General features: G+C 30.9%; 1 protein-coding gene and 1 pseudogene across 1 annotated transcript in view; both read right to left on the bottom strand.

Annotated features, from left to right (window-relative positions):
* The window catches only part of LOC129216770 (uncharacterized), a 382,782-nt gene that overhangs the window by 188,822 nt on the left and 179,066 nt on the right, over positions 1-14,894 (bottom strand). The window lies entirely within an intron of this gene.
* LOC129217844 (small nucleolar RNA U3) lies at positions 4,965-5,073 on the bottom strand (annotated as a pseudogene).

Here is a 14,894-nt window from a genome sequence, read left to right on the forward strand (position 1 = left end):
ACCTAATTTAAGCTTAAATGACTGGACTAAAACCGTTATGTCATAAAAACTACCGTCGTAGTTTGATAGCGCTGCGTGTACTGTACATGTGTTGCACAATGTCTCTAGTTTATCTGTCTGTCAGGAAAAGTCTCAATTGAAAGCTCAGAGCGCAGTGAAAACGTAAACTGACTTAGAACAACAGAATCTCCCTCAAAATATGAATTTCATGCTGCATGCTCTCATACATTTCTTACATGCTGAAGGGCACAATGCAACAGAGATTCACCTACAGATGAGTAATTTGTACAGGAAAACTTTCGTGAACAAAATCAGTACACAAAAATGATATTGAAACTTTGAGGAAGGATGTGCAGACGCTCTTGCTGTCTAACCAATCCAATCCGGACTCATCTTTTTCCTATTTCCATCCTACTGCTCACATGGTAAATCTGGCTTTGAGAGCATAAGTTGGGCTCAGAACAGCTTACAAAATTCTCTGTAAGAGTAGGTGGCTATGACATGATAAATGTTGAATGAGAACATTGACAACGTTTAGAAGTAGTTCGACGATATATCTAAATTTTCTCACAGAGTTTTAACTTTCACTGTGGTTATAATTTCACGACGAATAGTACGTTGAACAAAATAGTTTTCGTACATTTATCCCCACCCACCTTTAAACAAATTTTATCTGCTGAGTTTTTTTTATTTTTCTTCAATGTAACATGTTATGGAGCCTCTTGTCCCTTTTATTTAATCAAGAGGACAATTGTTGTATATCAATTTGTCCTCTTGCCAATGGCGGCGATTCGGAGGGATCAATTTAGGAACCAAAACTTGAAATTATATGAAAAGGAGAAACGTCAAAAATTTTAGGACATAATTATTTATTTTACTTTTGTATATCTGTTTACGGAAAATTATTGAGCGCAAGCAGTAACTTTTAGTTTATGCATTCATTGTTTAGATATTAGTAAATCAGTTGTTTTAATTAAACAAGCCATACTTGTTTAATGAAATTATTACCACGTGTTTTCTAAAAATACTTTGGGGTAAATAATATAAGTCTATATTCATGTCTAAGTGTTTTTACGGAGAAAGTTACTGTGTGCATAATTCATCAAAATCTTAAAAAGAACGCGAGTTAAGTTGTTAGATTTACATTAATTACATCTGATTTGCTCTCAAAACCTGTCCTAACACAATTTTGTACTTTTTTTTCTTCTCTTTTTTTCTTTCTTTTTTGTTTTCTTTTATTATTTTTTTCGCTGCTGCTAAAAGACTTATGGCTTTTAATTGTGTTCCCCCTCCTACTTATAAGTCCTAATCACCGCCTCTTGATTAATTTTCTGAACTATATCAATAACGTAAATACTTTTCTCATTTATTTCATCCTTCACCACCGTAGAACTTAAATATCGTATATGTTTATCTCATATAATATTTACATGTATAGTCAATCATATTCAGACCTAGAAGGTGATTGACGATGTGAAATTTGTTAATCTAACTCTTTTTGCGCATGTATGGCATATGTTTTCTTTTTAAAAAGCATTAGATTTTCTCATATGTCAGTAAACATCCAGTAAACAAATATCTAATTTATCTGAATGTCAATATGGAACAAGGTTTTATTTCAGGAAAGATTAAATCTTCACATGCGTGAGCAAACTTCTACGGCACAACTTATTCGTGATATTAATATTTCTTGGATAAAAGCTTGTTATCTAAGCTGAAATTATGCTTGTCACAAGAAATGATTGGATATAAAGGTGCTTAGAAGTTATGGTTTTGAATCAAAGTTTGGAAAGCGTTGAGAGTTGTCCTAAAGGCAGGCGGAAGATTTTGTTTAGCAAATACCTACAACTAGTTTATCTTCGTATCTTTAGTTTTGCTTTTGGTAAACAACTTGACGTTATTAGATTAAGGACCATTCGGTGGTCATGTTGAAGGTAACTAAAAATATTTCGTTATGAATTGTACCTTCCCTGGTTTTTTCGATGTGCAATTTAGGTATTTTAATCCATCCCATAAATCTTATGGGTCCTGGTAAGAAACAACTAATATTTTTACTCTTCCTGTTTTCGGAAAAAGAAATTTGATTTAAACTACACTTTTATTTAACATACATTCATCCCATACTTTTTTTTTCTTTTTTAAATGATGCCAGCACTGTAAAAACGATTCAGAAACGCGCCTGGAAAATAATGGGCAGCTGTTGTGCCCAATTGTTTTCCAGTAACATATCTTGCAAAAACTAGGAACGTTTTCCACTAAAATTCAGTAACCTTCCTGAAATTGCAATGGAAGTCTACTGAAAAATTCAGAAAGCTTCCTGTTTAAAGCAAGTAGTGTCTCTGGAACTTTAGAGTTAACTTAGGGAAGTAAAATGTAATATCTTGGCACCTTCCTGATTAACCAAGGAAGTTCGGCGGACCTACCCGTTCCCTTTGGGAGCCTTACCAGCCTGAACGGTACGTAGTCCGTGGACATATCCGCTCCCTTTGGGAGCTTTATCAGTACGGATGGGCCGTAATTGACTTAAAGCCAAAGCACTTCATAAATACGCTCAGTTAATCTTTAAACTGGGAGCTAAAACAATTTTTTTTTACAACAGTGAGAAGTCTGCATTCGTACAACTTGTAGCAATTCAAGATACTTTTTGACAATGATACTTGATTTTCCAGGAAGTGGATAAAAACCTTTGAAATCCTAAAACGTTACACGGAAATACTCAGTAAAGTATCGGATTTTTTTTTACAGTGAGATTGTATTTCAACAATTCAGTGCAGACCTTCTTAAGCTTCTAAACAGAATGTGTATAGCGCGATTTTCAAACTAAATCAAATGTATGAGGAAATAAATGGGGTGTTTCGATTTATCATACATATACTGGGGTAAAAGAAAACATGATTAAGTTCACAAACAGTAGTAAAATTAAAATGTTCATACCCAGATCCTTCCAGAGAGTAGTTTTAGACACAATGCAGACAATTTTACCCCTGAAGTCACCCAAAAGGAAGAGAAGGATATAAATTTGAATCATTAAAGTTCTGTGCCATTTACCTCAGATGACCCTACATTAAATGTTTTTCTTTAAAAATAATAAATTTATTTGCAATTAAAAAAAAAAAAAACATTATATGTTTGAAAATTTACTTACAAATTAGAACTTCACTTTTTTACTTCCTTTTACAAAAAAAGGAAATGTTGTATTCGCAAAAAAAATTTCACTCAAAAATCGGCCTTAATTTCCATTTTGCTTGCCTCCGAATGAATATTGAATTTTGTTTTTAACCCGATCACACGTGGATATATGCCTAAAAACGTACAGACACCCGAATTGTCCATTTTGACGACCCCCGAGTTAATTACAACGATTTTCTCGTGACGTCCGTGCGTATGTGTGTATGTGCGTATGTATCTCGCATAACTCGAAAACGATATGTCCTACAAAGTTGAAATTTGGTACGTAGATTTCTAGTGGGGTCTAGTAGTGCACCTTTCCTTTCGGTTGCATCCAGATGCACGAAAAAGGGTCTTTTGCACCTTTTTAGGATAAAATCATTGCTTATTTCAATGCAAGATCAAGTGCTGTTATAATTTGGCAAACACTTGGCAATATATCACCAAGCTCTTGGACGCCAAGTTTTGTCGCCAACTTGGTAACAAATTTGGCGTTTTTTATTTATTTTTTTAATCTGGTTTCAATTTGGCCATATTTAGAGAGTTAACCATTGAATCACATTAAAACTGCCAATAATGGTAAATTTAATCTGTATAAAACGTTTTCTTTGCTTCGATTCGGAACAAACTTGGGGTGAAAAAACATTTGAAGTGTTTCTTTGCTTACTCCGATGCACTATTATCTTTAAATTGCATAAAAGGAAGTCATGTGATGGCTCGTTGACATGGCATCAGCTCGTTTTTTAGGTTAAATCATATAGTTCCTAAGGACGAACTGATCGAAAATATTTCTTTAGTGTTCACAAATGTGTTGCTTATTTTTATTTCAATTCAAACAAAACCAAAAGGGCTTTTTGGTTTATTGATCTCCGATCTTGACAATGCTTATCTATTTTTCAAGAAATAATAATATTGATAATTGGCGCTGAGTTGAGTTTGGTTGCCTTCGTAGTAGTTTTAATAAAGTATTCCAATTCGAATCCTCCCCAAAAGCACGTTTCTTTCGTTTTACTGAACTCCCTAAAAAAATGTAAACATTGTCAAGTTCGGTGTTCAACTAACCAGAGCGGCACAAAACATACAACGTACAGACATTAAATATATTAAATATCTTCATTATTTTGACCTTCACATATTTAGTCGGTAAATATTTATAAGTTTAATCAAAATCTGTCAGTGTTATCTTGAGGAAGATAAATGGGAAACTAAACGACTCGGCCAAATGATGGAAGTATTGCAGTAAAAATAGTTTTGTTATATTCAGGTAACATACTTTTGTTACACGTAGCTAAAAGTGTGCATTGAAATTCAATGTTTGTCTTATTAAGAAAGTACAAGGTGTCAGAATATTATTGATGGATTTTGAAAGTAAATGAAAGAAAAACGGCATGTGACAGAAATGTATCGTTTACGGGCTTTCACTTCAGCCAAAGAATTTTAATTTACTAATTTGCATATTAAGTTACCATTCCTATAAAAAGGAAGTGCTGCATTTTTATCCCGAAAACTGTTATAATTAGTTACCGTTTGTGCCATCAGGTTGCACTGTAGTTCAAGATCTACTAAAAAATTTAATCCATATGACATATTATTTCTGTATTTTGCGACATAATTTGTGTGGGAGTGCTTGTGAAATATTGCAGGTTAAAATATCATGTGACGATGTCACGGATTGTAAATCTCTGCAATTCTCGCATACCTTCAGTTTTCCTTAATGGCAGAAATGGTTACAGAATATGCAAATTAGTGGGATAATATTCCCTGGTATACCAAGCTTAAGGTTCAAAATGATAAGTTTCTATCAGGTACCATTATTCTTTTTCTAAATTTCAAAATACATTAGTCATTTTTAAAACACCTAGTGCAAGGTTATACTATAGAAATGATCCTATGAAGTATGATCTTAATTCATTAATTCTTGCCAGAATATTTTAACACCATTTGAACTTAATTTTATTACTACTATTCAGAATTGTTGCAACAATTCGTTTAAAATTAAAGATATTTCAAACAAATTTGAAGTAAAATGGTGGAATAATGATCTACAAAAAGAAAAAACAAATCTTAATAGATTAAAAAGAAAATTGAAGAAGCAGCCAACACCAGAAGAAAATGTTAGAGTCAAAATTGAATACAAAAAAGCCAGAGCCCAATATTTCCGAAACATCAAAAAACAAAAGACAGAAAATTGGCGCAATTTTTGCAAGCAAGCATCTGATCCATTTGGTAAAGCTTATAAATCCTGTTTTGAAAAAATTAAGCGTCCAACTACTTTGCCAATTTTTAATGACGGAGCTACGCAAAAAGAAAATTTGGAATTCATTTTAAATGAACTTTATCCAATACCGCAAAGAAATCCGTTATCTAACTGCCAGATCTCAACAACTACATATTCATCTTTCAATGATCTTTCAAATGTTGAACCAGAAATTTCAATTGAAGAAATTAAAAATTCTTTGAATTCTTGTAATAGTAAAAAAGCCCCCGGATTAGATTCAATAGATTACGCAATAGTTAAACTAATCTTTGAAAAACTACCAAAACTACTACATTGCTTTTATAACAAATGCCTCAAGCTTTCTTATTTTCCAGATGTTTTTAAAATTGGAAAATTGATTTTATTTCTCAAACAAGGTAAAGATATTAAAGATGTTTTTTCATATCGTCCTATAACACTTTTACCAACATTAGGAAAACTTTTAGAAAGAATAGTTGTTAAAAGAGTTCAATTTTATTACCAAAATTTTTCTCCAAAAAATCAATTTGGATTCAAAAAAGGATATTCAACAGAGGATGCTTTACAAAATATTTGGTAAAATCTTCTTGATTATAATATAACAGGTCATAAATTAATAATTTCCTTAGACATTCAAAGAGCTTTTGATAGCATTCCACATCCACAACTCCATAACAAAATTTCTCAATTACAGTGTCCTAATATTTTGAAAAAATTCCTTCACAGTCTGCTTGAAAACAGAAAATTAATAATGGATTCTAATAATGAATTTGTAATTCATAATCAAATGATAGGCGTCCCACAAGGATCTTGCAGCGGTCCGTTTTTGTGGTCATTAATAGCAGAAGATATTCTACACACTTCAATGCCAAGAGGAGTTTTTATTCAAGCATTCGCAGATGACTTTGTGATTGGCGTTGTTAAAGAAACAATAAAGAGCATGGGAGATGAAGCAAACTCAGCTTTAATACAATTCAAAAAATGGGCAGATTATTATAATTTGAAAGTCTCAACAGATAAATCAAGTTTATTACTTTTTAGAAGAAAAACTAAGAATCAAAATATTAAATATGGGACTGAAAAAATTAAAAGAGTAAGGACTTTAAAGTATCTAGGAATCATTCTTGATGAAAACCTTTCATTCTTACCACATATACAACACCTAAAGACCAAATCAACCAATTATTTACAACATTTAAGACGCCTGGCAGGAAAATATTGGGGCTACAATATTCGTTTCAGAGCTCGCTTATATGATTCTGTTTTTCTCAGAATAATAGCTTATGCATCTCCAATTTGGGCAAGCAATCCAACTACAAGATTGAATTTAAATCTTTTGAAATTACAACGTCCTTTGTTATTACATTTAACAGGAGCTTATGCAACAACAGCAAATAGTTCTTTACAAATAATCACCGGTATACCTCTTTTAGATATTCAAATTTCCTACGAAGCAAAAATGGGAACATTACTCAGACTTAATAAGGACGTTGTCACATGTTTTGGAATTCTTCGAGCGTCTTCCTTTGAAAAGAAAATCAAAACAATTTTATTTCATCCCAGTGTTTCCTTAACATCTTCATTACAAATAAACTCACCAAATTTGGAAAATTCAAGCACTAATATTTCTTCCTTCCGTTACTTCCCGTTACTTTGGCTCGAAAACAAAACAAGCTACAACGGCAGCTTTCCTTATTTTAAATAACACAACTCCAACTGACGAAACCACATTTCTTCTAAATGTCTCCAACTCTATTTTTCAAGCAGAAGCGTTAGCAATAAAAGAAGCAATAGATCATGCTGTAACCCACAATAACTTACCATCAATTATGTACAGTGACAGTCAATCAGTCATTAAATCAATTGGTAATCTAAACCCAACAAACTCTTTAATAGCTGAAATCCAACAACAACTAATAAATCATGATAATATCAAAATTTCTTGGATTAAAGGTCATTCAACCTCTGCTGGAAACAATAGAGCCGATTTTCTCGCAAACCAAACAGCAAATGGACTCTTAGTACCAACAAAACAGCATCCTTTGCCATTTCCAAGAAGTTTTGCAAAGCATAAATTATTACAAGATCTACTGACTGATTGGCAAGAACGATGGGAACAAGACATAACAGGAAGACTAATCTACAAAATCCGTCCGAAAGTTAAACTTACTCCTTTGAATTTAAATAGACATGAAATTTTTTTCTTTACTGGCCATGGCCCTTTCCCTTCATACTTGAAAAGATTCCATATTAGAAATAGTGACCTCTGCAGATGCAAATCAATTGGAAATCCTCAACATTACATACAACATTGCATTCACACTTCTTCATTCCATCTTCGTTCTTCTGGCAATTGGACTCAAGACTTAAAAAACTATTATTCGTTTCCTGCAGCAAAAAAGAAAATTACAGATCTTATTACATTTCTAATTGACCACGAACATTTTCTCTTTGGATAATTTTTTTTTTTTTACTTACTTACTTTTTTTTTAATATATAGGCATTAAGCATTTTAATTATTTTTTTAAAATTATTATTTTTATTATTTATTTATTAATTTTTTATTATTATTATTATTATTTTTATCTTTTTTTTTAATTCATATAATTATTTTTTTTTAAATATTTTTATTTTATTTATTTATTTTTTTTTCTTTCATCTATTTTTATTTATTTATTTATTTTTATTTATCTTAATGTAAATATTTATATATATTCTTTCTTATTGAACAAAATTATTTTCTTCTGTATATATCAAAATTTATTGTTTATCAGTGTGGAGTATTGTTAAATTTTCTCGTACGTCATCCCATAATTTATGAAATTTAACATTGTTGAATGTGTACAAAAGGATGACGTATTTAATAAAAAAAAAAAAAGTGCAAGGTTATACGCGTACACTCACATGCTATATATATTTCGTATACGTACAATAAATAACATATATATGAAAAAATATATACGTATTGCACACCGCTACCCACATTATTTTGGGATGAACTTAACTGAATATGAACCTTACTATCAGCTGCACATATTATTCGATGATGAAAAATGAATATTTTTCTTTTGGTTTCTTTAAGGTATCCGACTACGTTGAAAAGGCGATTTTCGACTAAAATTAACTTTTTATCAAAATAGTTTATATTCAACAGCCCCATTCTTTAAGATTATAAAACTTTTTGTTTTTTAAATCTTTACCTATATATATATATATATACATTAATAGTACATGATAGGGTGTTTAATGGTTTGCTTCGTTGTGCAAAATATTTCTTATGAATTCTGGTAATATCACTTTTCGTTATACGGTTTTAGAGCCATTACGCGACAGTTATGCAAGCTAACTAGGAGCGAATTTTGCTGCAAAAACGAGCATTAAATTTATATTAGATTTCAAATGAATTGCTAGTATGCTTTCCCCAAATTGCGAGTTGTGTCACTTTCCTTGCCGATCTACGATATAATCAACCACACTAAAAATTTTCCAAGTAAAAATTGAATATTGCAATTATTATTATGTATGATAACTGTGATATAAAAATTGGTAAATATATATTGGTAAATGCATTAAAACTTTTGACGGGACCTTTATAGGACGAAATAATATAAAATTGAGAGTAAACTGCAGATTTTTTTATTAATATTTTTACTGCTTTTGACCAAAACACGAATCGAGAGGCGTGTTATAAATGGAAAATGCCATATAAGTGTTTGCGTAAAATATTTCTAGAAAAGACTATCCTGTCAAAATTACATTGCGTACCTCATACGTTTAAGAACAAACGGAACTTTTAATATTTTCTTTAATCATGTATAAACGTCACCACAAAATAACATAAAGTAGCACATTTTCTCTATTCTTTCTATGAAAATCTTTTCAGAAAAGGCTACCCGGTCAAAATTAAATTGCGTACCCCATAAGTTTTAGAACAAACGGAACTTTTAATATCTTTAATCAGGCATAAAGTTTTCCACAAAATAACATAAAGTAGCATATTTTCTCTATTCTTTCTATCAAAATCTTTCTAGGAAAGGTTATCCTGTCAAAATTAAATTGCGTACCTCATACGTTTAAGAACAAACGGAACTTTTAATATTATCTTTATCAGGCACAAACTTTAATAACATAAAGTAGCATATTTGAATAAAAGCCGAATTTATTCATTTCAATTCCCAAAGTTTGAATATTCCCTGTATCTCCACCCTCTTTACGTTATCATTAAAATCCTTAGACATTATAAATCCGTTTGCATATTCCAGTGGCTTGGAGTAAGAAGCTTATGTGTGGATTATCTTTGCCAGAATGTATCGGAGTGTAGCAATTTATCAAAGTCAGGTCGTTATACAATTGAAACTTGACCAAAACTATTTACTAACAATTAAATTTATCTGCAAACTTTGAGTTTCAGCAAGTTCGGAGGGGTATTACTGTAATTTTGCTAAAACTATTAAATAGTAAAGGAGTGTGTGGGGCAAAGTGAAATAGTGAAGTATTTAATACCACCTGTCTGTAACTTTTTAAAACTTGTAGTACCACGTGTAGTCTGTTCCAGCCAGAAAAAAGTTATCTCTGAGGATAAAGCATAAGATAATACAAGCAATTTTCAAAAAATTAATTCTCAAATTGTAAATTTTGTATTAAGTCAAAAAGAAAAAAAAGAAAAATAAATAAATAAATAAATAAATGTTATTGCAAAATAGCAAAATTTCTTGTTATTAACATTTTAAATATTAGTTGAAACCTACTAATTCTCAGTGCAGCATTTAGTTACTGAATATTGAGCTTATTTTCATTTTAAATGCTTCGTACAATACGTCAAGTGCATAATTAATTAATTTATTTATTAACCTTCCTCCCATTAATAATTCAATTAATTATTCATTTTTTTATTTAATCATTTATTTGATCAAAAATATTTTTATATATCAAATAGATACAATTTCATTAGAAAAGTGTCTTATTTCTCATTTTGCCTTCATAAAAAAATAAATCTAAACTTGTCCTGTTGAAGCTACAAATTTAATGCCCAAAAAAAAAAAAATAAATAAATAAAAAAAAAATAAATAAATAAAATAATAATAAATAAATACATAAATAAAATAATGTTTCAATGTAAGTTTATAATAAAATAAATTGTTTTTTCTTTAGGTAATGTAATTTTGAAAAAAGAAAATTTCGATTTGTTCATTTTGAAAAAACTAAGTTAACCTAACTATTTCAGTATACCCCACATTTCTCTATTTATAAAAGTTCAAAAAAATGCATCGTTTCCATTTGAAAAGAGCTTCATAATTTTTATTTCAACAAGAAAGATAAAATGCACATCATAATTTAAAATTGCTTTAAACATGATTTTTAAGTAGCAAAAATGACAATCTTTTTTTCTGTTGGCTTGCGGATTCAGAAAAACATTCAAGGCATTTTGTTCGAATTTCAATCTTTAACTATTCAGTATTACATATTTTAACATTAAACTTATCATTTTCCAATTATGTTAAAAATTTCCACAACCTTTCAGCAATCTTAAATCGTTTCATTCTGCTGAAACCTGACGTCAAGATAAGTATGATAACTTAAAATACTTGAACCTGATATATGAACGGAGTATAATTTTTTTAATGATTATGATAGGCGTTCCAAAAATTACTTACTATTATTGTAAAATTAAGTAATAATCCAATTACAGTGAAACTCCAATTTTACGTTTCTCAATGGACTGGGTTAAAAAGCGTAAAATACAAGTAAACGCAAAATACGGGAAATGCATAACAGCCAAATTGATAAATAGAACCCGGTGAAAAAACGTTAGATTCGGAAAAATGTAGACTCGGGTTGAGTAAAATCTGGGTTTCACTATAACAAACACATAGTTTTCAAAGCAAACTATCCTTAATAATCATTGATTTATTGATGAGTTCGAAAATCAATGTCTAATTACAAACTAAGGCACGGTGTAAGTACACAGCTGAATAACCGAATTGATTAAATTATGAATAGTCATGTGACTCTAATAACCAAATCGTGACACATTACAAGGATAATGAACCTAAAATAATTTCAGATAATACACATTTCCTTTAAGACAGTAAAATCGACCAAGAGTAAACCATTATGGTAACGAGTGGCAGGCAACAATCCAATTTCGATTGTACCTCTATCAAGATAATTGAATTTTCCATAAATAAAGTTATTACGGTTAACTATATTCTTCGTATTGTAACCTGATCACTTGAATTAGCTTCTTCACTTCGATTTTATGTGGAGTTATAAGGGCAAGCATAGCTAATGTTTTGTCGTATAATTTTCAATTCGCGAGTAAGTCTTTGTTGACAAATTGTGCTGATGAGAACAGTATAATTGTAATGAAGTATCACACAGTTTGCAGATTATCTGAAAATCACATGTATTTTATTGAAAAACAAATTTAATCACCACATATTTACACTAAAGGATCATCAAAAGTACGATCATTGCTTAGCGATTAAAAACAGAAAACTTAAATTTCGTTAAAAGATATTTTTTGCATTGATTTAGGCCTCTTAAACACAATACGGTTAGTTGAATCAATTTTTCAAAAAAGTTGTCTGTTTACTAGATGACTGGCGTTTTTTGTTGTGCTCACACGAAGTAACTGCATTGAATCGACTTTTCTTCTGTTAAGCGGAATTCTTGCGAGCAGCTGCTCCACAACGCTGCTAAAAACGAACTGAGTTGACTCATTTAGTTGACTCGTGGGCACAATGAACGCTTATTTGAATCAACTAAAATGTTATTTCAGCTCGTCGGGAAGAGAATACTGTTTGGCCACGGATTGTATGTAAGTTGGCAATCGGCCATGTCAAGACGATTCCACCTGAATGAATCTAGCAGGGGAGATGGAAAAACAGCTTTTGAATTTTTATGCACGCGTTACATAATTTCACTAGGGCCTTATTTATTTATTGTCTTAATTGAGGGGAAAGTGAGAAGAAACAAAATAAGTTTCCAACGAAACAACAGAAAGAAACTAAATTGAGAAAAAATGTCCCGTTCGTAACGCTAAGTTTTTTTATTTTATTCAAGTAACTATTAATTCAACATAGGATTAACTGTTATGCTTCGATAGTATATTAAAGCATGCATCATTTCTCAACAGCATTATTTTTGAAGGCTTTAGTTAGCTAAAAAAAAAAACTTAGCGTTACGCAAAGGACATTTTTTTCGAGAATCGCCCTAAAATGTTTTCAATTTGTTCGGAAATTTAAAAGAAAAATCGTAAGCTCAAAATTATGTTGTAAACAAAATAAATAAATTAATTTTTGAGTGAGGATATCAGGCGAATATAGTTTTGATTTAAATATTACTGCAGTGAATAAATTGGCAAATAAGCACATCTGTATCAGAAAAACTACTATCCCTGAAAGGTAATAGACGTGTCCATTTCCGCCTATAAACCGGATGTTAGCCTTTCCATATGATCCGTGGTCAGACAGTAGCGGCACATGGATCTGGCGTCCGCAATGAGTTGACTGTCGGGTGAAGCATGCTGGGTAATTTTCTTCATTTTTCTACCATGTTCCTGATAACCGCCCGTTTGAGGGTTGATTCAACTAAGTTGTCTCGTGTGAAGGAGACCTTAGAGTTCGGGTGTTTACTACCCTCGTTTAAAAAAAGAAACCTTTCCGTCGAACAGAAAGTGGTTTTTAAGTACATTTTTTGGGGAAAACCTAAAATAGCAAAATAACAAAAAAAAAAAAAAAAAAAAAAAAAAAAAAACTCTAAAATATTGTAATGAGATTAGGGTAACGGCACCAGTAACAGACATGCTTAAGACATCGCTTTCGGTTAACTTAACTTTCTGAGCCTTTCAATGAATTTAGACGTTTTAAACTTTGTTTCTATCATGCAACTACATATTTAATTATTAACATTTGGCTGCTCCTGGATCCTCTGAATTAGTCGATTCTATTTTTATATGATCAATTTCGAAAAAAAGTCCAACCCCCAGTAACGCACACCGACAATTCTGATAATACCCAGAACAGATGAGATGAGGAAAGCTGAGTAAGGGACATAATTCCCCTTTTCTCTTCAAAACGTTCAAAAGTTCTTTATTTTTCGATCAAAAACTGGATTAAATTCAAATGAGCATGAAACACGGGCAGATCTTGTGGTGTCTGTTCATCACCTTCCACCACTGTCTTGTAAATACCAACTGGCTCAAAAATTTACTCTGATAAGACTAGATGGTTGCACCGTATTCATGGGTCGCAGAAACATCAATTTACCCGCCTAAAGTTCTTATTATTTAAAACCAAACTTACGACTATCTGTTACTGGACCATTGCCTGTTACTGGTGCCGTTAACCTAGAAGAACTGTTAAATACCAATAAAAAAAACGAATCTTAAACATATACTATCAATACATAAATATTATTTGAAAAAAAAAAAATGTTTTGGAGCAAAATACATAGGTATTCAAAACAAGCGTAAGGATTTAGTTTGCAGGGGAAAATGCATTTTACAGCTATTATGTCAATGAGCTTTAGTAAATTGTTGTATGACTATCGTAAAACCTTTTAAAAGTTTTTTACAATAACAAATGTTCTTATATTTGATGCCATCAAAATATTATTAGCAAGACACAATGAACATACTCTAAACCTTTTTGTCCTATATTTACCACACATTTGATGCCTTTAACTTTTAATTATTTTTCGTCTTCTATATTCCTATTATAACATCTTTTAAAAATTATAAAATAATACATTTCATGGTATGTTCTTTCCTGGTTTTAAAATATTAATTACATGACTAAAGAAATAGTTTCAAGAAATAATCGAGAATCTTTTTTATCTGCTTAACGTTACGCTTGTCTTTAAGATTTATAAACTTAAGATTAATAAAGAAATATTTCTCGAGAAACATAAACATACATCGTGAATTATAGCAAAGGAAACCATTCAATACAATAAAAAAACATGGATCAAAAAATGAAAATAGATTGTTGATACACTTCAAACTTTTAAAAATCTCACAAAAAACACAATTTTGCATAAGAGAAGAAGTAACAAAATTAAATTCCATTCCGCCATTTTTCTAAAACTAAAGCTCCGTATTCTTTCTTCCACAATTTTGAAACAACTTTTGTGTGACGCTTGAAAGAATTTCTTTCCGTAGCGTGAGATGCGAATTTTTAAGCTTTATTTCCCATAAACATGGAAGAAAAATAAAAGTGCTGCTGTCCTGCCCCCCCCCCCCCCTCCCATGGTCTCAAGCACTAAACTTTGTTCTACTGTCACGGAATCTGGAGATTGTAATGAAATTGCATGGATGTTGGAATTTCTGAAAAGTAATAACATTATGGTAATTAGATATTTTTCTTTATTAAACTAGTGAAATACTCTCTTATCTAACTAATTTGCCTAAATATATTTTATTAAAGTTTATACATAGTATTAGTTGCAACCTATGTAAAGGCGTTTAATTCATTAGGATATTTTCTGA

The sequence above is a fragment of the Uloborus diversus genome, chromosome 2, assembly GCF_026930045.1.
Source record: "Uloborus diversus isolate 005 chromosome 2, Udiv.v.3.1, whole genome shotgun sequence".
Taxonomy (NCBI): Eukaryota; Metazoa; Arthropoda; class Arachnida; order Araneae; family Uloboridae; genus Uloborus; species Uloborus diversus.